Below are 6,732 nucleotides of genomic sequence, written 5' to 3'. Positions count from 1 at the left end.
GTGTCAAAACATAAATTGGATTATATCAGTCTTCTGCTCACATCCCTCTAATGGCTTCTCATCCCATTTGGAGAAAAAGCCAAAATCCATACAGTGGACTCCAAGACCCTACAAGACCTGGCCCTCCTGGCACCTCTCTGACCTTGATTCCCGCTGGAATCTCCCTTGCTCCTCTATTGCAGTCCTCCTGTCCATGCTGTTCCTGTGCAGACTGGCCCATTCCCACCCCAGGGCCTTTGCACTTGCTACTCTACATAGACCACTCTTGTCCCCAGATAGCCACACACTTTTCTCCTTCACTTCCTTCAAACCTTTACTCAAATGTGGCCTCCTCAGTGAGACCTTCCCTGACCACTCTGTTTTTTGTAACCCTCTCCTGCAACATACACATATATACCCTAACCCCCTTCCCTGCTCGCTTTTTCTTTATGGCATTATATTTACCCATGTTTTGTCGGTTGGTTGTCTTCTCCCACTAGAACGTAAGCTCTCTGAGGGCGGAGATTTGTATTGCTTTTGTTCACTATTGTATCCTTAGCACCTAAACAGAGCCTAGCACATAGTAGGCATTCAATAAATACTTGCTGAGTAACTGATTATTAGTGTATTAACTCTATTTCAATCAAACTACCTGGCTAGTTACTTATTTATGAAACACACTTTCTTAGGGGTGTCAAATGTTCTTCAAACAAAGAAGTTTCATCTCACAAGCCAAAGGTCTCTGCCTGGAGGTGACTGCCTAGAGGAGCTGTGTTAAGAAGGATTCTGAGGCCGGGCACGGTGGCTCACGCCTGTAATCCTAGCACTCTGGGAGGCCGAAGTGGGAAGATCGCTTGAGATCCGGAGTTCAAGACCATCCTGAGTGAGAGTGAGACCCCATCTCTACTAAAAGTAGAAAAACTTAGCCAGGTGTGGTGGCGTGTGCCTGTAGTCCCAGCTACTCAGGAGGCTGAGGCAGGACAATCACTTGAGCCCAGGAGTTTGAGGTTGCAGTGAGCTATGATGATGCCACTGCACTCTAGCCTGGGTAACAGAGTGAGACTCTGTCTCAAAAAAAAAAAAGGTGTGGTGGCGTGTGCCTGTAGTCCCAGCTACTCAGGAGGCTGAGGCAGGAGAATCACTTGAGCCCAGGAGTTTGAGGTTGCAGTGAGCTATAATGATGCCACTGCACTCTAGCCTGGGTAACAGAGTGAAACTCTGTCTCAAAAAAAAAAATATTCTGAGGATCTGAAACTGTTTCGGGGCCAATGAATAAAGTGGGATGTTAATGGTGTCTGCTACGGTAGTTTGGAGGACTGAGGGCCACACATTTGTCAAATGCAAATCCTTTTTTTGGGTCCTCTTCTCTTCTTAGCATGGACTGCCCAAGTCTTGTGCATATCTCAGGCCCCTGCTCAAATGCCACCTCTTCCAGCAGGCCCCTGGGATTTCTCCCTTCTCTGAACTCTCATGCCTGGGCAGCTTCCTTGCAATGCGCTTTTCCTTTGTTCACCTGTGTTCCTGCCCTTTTCCTCCTTAGAGGACAGCTCTTGTGCCTTATCCCATCTCTAGTACCTCGCACCGTGCTGGAGACATAGTAAGTCGTCTAAAAAAACACTGTTCCACTCGACTTTTGAGGAGGAAAGTAACAAACTCCTTCAAGTCAGCTTGTGATTGTAAGATAGAAGCTCCTAGAGTCCAAGGAAAAAATAGATGAACAGCGAGGGATGCACAGGCAAGAACCAGGCCCTTGCTGGCTTGGTCTCCAGAGTTCTCTAGAATTCTGCCCTACGGGATTCAGCTCCCACAGGGTCTGGTGCCCCTCAGTTCAGACTCCTCAGAGAGAGAACTTGGTAGGCCCCGCCTGGGTCAGTGTCCACGCTGGTCCAAGCCCCTTTGGCCAGGAGAGGGGTTCCTGGAGAACAAGCACGGCTGCTGGGTGCCCTGGGTCGCATGTGCCCGTGGCTGGCGGCCGGCTCTCCAGCAGAAGGGCTGGGCAGACGCATGGGCGACAGTCTTCCATGCCTTCTCTTTCTCCAACTCCTGTGTTTTTAAAAAGGGGTCATTTCAATGAATTTCTCTGGAGCACAAAAACCTTAAGGAAAAGAATCCTGTTCTGTGGAATATTAAATATGCACAGAAGGACCAGCTCTTGAGGAGGGAGAAAAATTCTCCCACTCGTGTGGATATGGGTGGGGCCGCTGGGAGCTGAGAATTAGAAGGATCAAAGTAGGAAAAAGCCTGGAGAGGTGACATCATAAAAGAATTGATTTGCCTCATTTCTTACCCGAATTATTGATTGAGAAGAGAACCGGATGCCGCCCACCGCCACGGCAACCTTGCTTACCACGTTCACCACGGGCGACGGGCGCTGGCAGTTGGCTTCGGGGAGGAATTCCAGGCCTCAGGCCCTCCCCCGAGAGCCCAGCTCGGTGCTGTTGCGTGAGGCGCGGTCACGGTGTTTCTGTGGGGTCAGATGACCCCAGCTGAAGGAAACGGGGGGAATCAGCTTCATGGGGTGGGGAGTCGGAGGGAGGAAGGAAGCAAACAGGTGGAGGCAGACGTGAGCTGTGAGCCGCTGGGGAAGGCTTACTCCCTTGCGCCCTTGGCACTCCGTCCCTGGCATTTAGACCACGCTTCCGGTAACATCACTATGTTCATTTTTACAGATAAGGAAGTAGCCATGGCTACCACGATCTACTGCCTCCTGCAAGTGGAAAAGGACAGTCGTGAGAGTCAGATGGACTTGAGTCTACATTTCTACTCCAGAAGTCCTGGCACTGAGTTCTCATCTCTCACCCTCCTCTCTCGCTTCACCTCCCCCATTCTCAGCACCAGACCCCTCTTCTTGGTTCTTGGTCTCCCACCCTGCCTACAAAGGGCATTTGAAAGTTTTCCACGGGGCCAAAGCCCCACAGGATCCCCGGGCCTCATTCCTGCTCTCCCATCCAGGCCAAGAGCTCACTCCCCACACCCTCAGCAGCCCTGGGGAGGGGCTGCCTTGTCCTGCTGCTCCCCCGAGCCCACCAGCAACGGGAGGAAGAGGCCAGAGGACGCCGTCCAGGGGAGGGGCTCCAAGTCAGAACATCTGGCTCTGGTCCCGGATCCGCTACTAACGTGCTGAGTGAACTTGGGTAAATCCTGTTCCTCTATGAGAAGGGCGAACACAACCTTAGTAGCCTCCACTTCCTGAGAGCCAAGCACGTGCCAGGCTCTGCTTCGCGTTCACATCTCTCAGTGACTTCTCATAGTAATCCTGGGGACGGGGACTATTAAAATTCTTATTTTCCGGATGAGGAAACTGAGGCTCAGGAAGTGCATTCCTTGAGTAAGGTGGAGGAAGCTTTGTGCTAAAGCCTGGATTTGATCTGGGGAATCTGATTCCTGTGCCTTTCCTGTGCCATGTATACCTGAGCCTCCCTGAAATCGCTTTCATTTTATGCAGCACGTGCTGTTTTCCAAGAACTGTGCTGGGCACTTTGCATCCATTTATCTCCTTGAATCCTGACTCCTTCTCATTAGAGTCTCACCTTAAATGTCACCTCCTTGAGATATCTTCTGAGGCTTCTCAATACATTCGTCCCTCCTCCACTACTATGTCACCCACTCGGGCTTAGTTCCTTCATAATGCTTTGATTATGCTACATCCATTCATCTGTTTATTGTTACACTTTCTGCCTTCCTGTGGCAGAGCATAAGCTCCTTGAAGGCTGGGAACTTACTGGTCTAGTCTAACACCTCTGTGCCTGTCTGGCACATGGTAGGCACAATAAATACTTGTTCAGGCTGGGTGTGGTGGCTCACACCTGTAATCCCAGTACTTTGGGAGGCTGAGGTGGGAGGATGGCTGGAGCCTAGGAATTTGAGGTTGCAGTGAGCTATGATGACACCACTGCACTCTAGCCTGGGTGACAGAGCAAGACTCTGTCTCTAAAAAAATAAAAATCTTAAAAAAAATTTGTTCAATAAATGAATGAATCCTGACAACAAATTTATAGAGAATAGACCACTACCAACTGCCTTTTACGGATAAGGAAACCAAGGCCTGGGTGTGCAACAACTTGCACGGGACCCACAGTCCGGAGGTGATGCAGCAAGATTCAAACCCAAGCAAGGAGCCTCCAGAACCTCCCCTGAGTCCTAACGGCCCCTCGCAGCTCCAAACCTGGAAGTGTGAACATTCTTGGTCTCTATCTCGAAGAGCAAAGAGAGACTGTGCACCAACCCTCTGATTCATTGGGCTGGCCTGGGAAGGAAGGCCTCTGCTTGTTTTCATTCTCATTCTCTAGTGAGAGTGCAGAGGTTTGGACCCCTGTCGAGGCCAGACTGACAGGATTAGAGGAAACAGCTGGCCTGAGCCCGTGCCCTGCAGGAGGGAGCTCACATTCCCGGGACTCAGGGAGGGAGCAGCTCCCCACAGCCCAGTCACATTCCAGGTCAGTCATTTTCCTGAGCCCAGATGTTTGCTAATGAGCTGGGGAGAGGGGCTTTCAGCCCTCAGCCCAGCTCTGGGCCCCACATTACCTTGGCCCCAAGAGGCTGGCCCAGGGCCAGCAGGCTCTGGCCTCAGGCCCATGCCCTGTGCCAGCCAGGCCTGTTGGGGCAGCTGGAACACTGCTGCCAACCAGGTGCATCTCCTCGAGCTTGGAGCCTCTGACGTGACAGGTTCCGCCTTTCCCGCTGGGGCCCCACTACCCTGGGTCCCCTTGGTGCAGCATCCCCACTGCAGCCTGATGGGAGGGGCACTGAGGCCACCTGGAGGGTGTGGTGGGCACGGGAGCATGGGCTTTGGCATTGACAGGTCTGGGTTCAAGTCCAGCCACTAGCAGTGTGGTCTCGGGCAGGTAATTATATTTTTTGGTGCCTCGATTTTTCTCACCTGTAAAATGGGAACAATGATGGGATTGTGGTAAGGATTAGATGAGATAAAGCAGACATACTGCTTTGCATAATGCCTGGCACAAAATGTAGCTGTTGACGGACATTATTACCAAGTCACCTGCCAGGCCCCCTGCCCATATTGTAGCCCTCCCGTAGTTATCAGTCTTCACCAGACAGATGTGACAACTCCAAAGCCCATGTCCTTGATTAGGTGACTGGTGTTTGAGAGTGGTGGGCTGCACTGTCGCACTGCTTGGGAGTCCTAGCTTCTGCTCCTGGGCGTGTGTGATCTGGCAAGCTTCAGTAAACTCCACAATCAGCTTCCTGCCATGCGGGAGTGGATTCTTACCAAAAGTAGACGTCCACTCCCCACCTTGCCCAGGGTCCACGTGACGAATAGTGGTGGTAAACTTTGCCTGCAAAACGTAAATATTTCCTGAGTGCCTACTGTGTACAATGCAGAGAGGCTGGTTTCCGCGGTACACAGTCATCCAATAGACGATAGCTGGCATGGCCTCTTACTGTGTGACTTTAGGCAAGTTACTTAACCTCTCTCTAGACCTTGGTTTTTTCACTTATAAAATGGGGATAACAATACTGTTTATCTTAGATTTATTGTGAAACTGGAAAGTGCTTAGAATGGGGCCAGGCACACAGTAAGGTGCTCAGTACATGGCGGCTATTATAATTATTATTATAAGTAAGCATTATGGGAAGACTCATCTGTGCTCCAGCTATGAGGGACAATAATTACTTGATTCAACAAAATACACCGTACATCTCAGCTGGCCCCACCTTAAGCACTGGGGACACTGAAATAAACATATGATCCCTGCCCAATGGAGGAGAGAGATGCACACAACTATTCTAGAGGGAAATTAGCATTCACAGAGTACTGTCCTGTGCTCCAGGAGCACAGTGGAGGAGGGAGAAGTTTGTGCTTCCTGTGAGGGTCTTGGGAAGGCTTGAAGAATGCTTACCAGGAGTTGAAAGGAGGGGAAGGGAGTCCCAGGCAGAGGGAAAGCACAGGCAACAGCTAGGAGGCATGGAGATGCAGGCTGGGTTTGCAGAGTGCACACTATGGGGCTCCCAGCAGGCCTCCAGGAGCCCCCCAGGATGCTCGGCAACCTCATGACATCAGATGAGCAGGGCTGGTCCATCTGGAAGATTCTAGCCAAGCTGGGCAAAATGTATGTACACAGATAACTGATATAAAGCAAAATCCCCAAATCCAACAATAGTGTCCCCGGGCTACCACTTTCCAGGAGCAAAGCTATTTTCTCACTGCGTTGAACACACAGAATAGGGAAGGCAGGACTGCAACCCACCCAAGTGCCCACTGATTAGATGGGTCCCCCCGACACGGCCAGGTGAGGCTGGACGCTGGCCCAGGCGCTCCACGCTTGCCGGGAGCCAGAGAGGTTGAGCCCATCTGCTGGCGTTCTTGGTTCCCAATAACAGTCCTTCCTGGGACTCTCGACCCTGCTCGGGATGCTTAAGCCAAGTGCCTGGAGCCCAGCGGAAGTCGAGTGACACTCGGGGGACACTGGGCGGAGGTTGAGTGACCTAGGGTACAAACAGCAGGGACTTGAACCCGGTCGCATGCGGGGAGCTGCAGGATGGGCGCACCGTCTGCGAGTGAGGACAGACTCCTGGTGCTGGCGGGCTGGAGCGCCACACGCTCGGGGCAAGACTGCAATACCGGGTTCCCACAAAGAGGACCCCTCCATCTTTGTCGCCCCGGGGCCTGGCACGGCCTGACGGCTCAGACTCGGGAAACGTCGGGCGGAGAGAAGTGGAAGGGCAGAGAAACCGGGGAGGGCGCTTGGAACGGGCCGGGGGCCCGGCTCGCTGCCCTGTGCCTCGGGCGCC

At 52.2% G+C, this 6,732-nt stretch overlaps 1 protein-coding gene across 1 annotated transcript in view; it reads left to right on the top strand.

Moving 5' to 3' along the window:
- The first annotated feature begins 4,381 nt into the window (after window positions 1–4,381).
- NBL1 (neuroblastoma 1, DAN family BMP antagonist) overlaps window positions 4,382–6,732 on the top strand; it is a 13,521-nt gene continuing 11,170 nt past the window's right edge. Inside the window, exon 1 of the mRNA XM_012656943.1 lies at window positions 4,382–4,415. The gene's annotated coding sequence lies outside the window, so the exon portion shown is untranslated. The remainder of the gene's footprint in view (window positions 4,416–6,732) is intronic.

The sequence above is a fragment of the Propithecus coquereli genome, unplaced genomic scaffold (genome assembly GCF_000956105.1).
Source record: "Propithecus coquereli isolate 6110/MARCELLA unplaced genomic scaffold, Pcoq_1.0 Scaffold528, whole genome shotgun sequence".
NCBI classification, from domain to species: domain Eukaryota; kingdom Metazoa; phylum Chordata; class Mammalia; order Primates; family Indriidae; genus Propithecus; species Propithecus coquereli.
The sequence above is the reverse complement of the archived record's forward strand: the minus strand, read 5'-3'. Positions and strand labels throughout refer to the sequence as shown.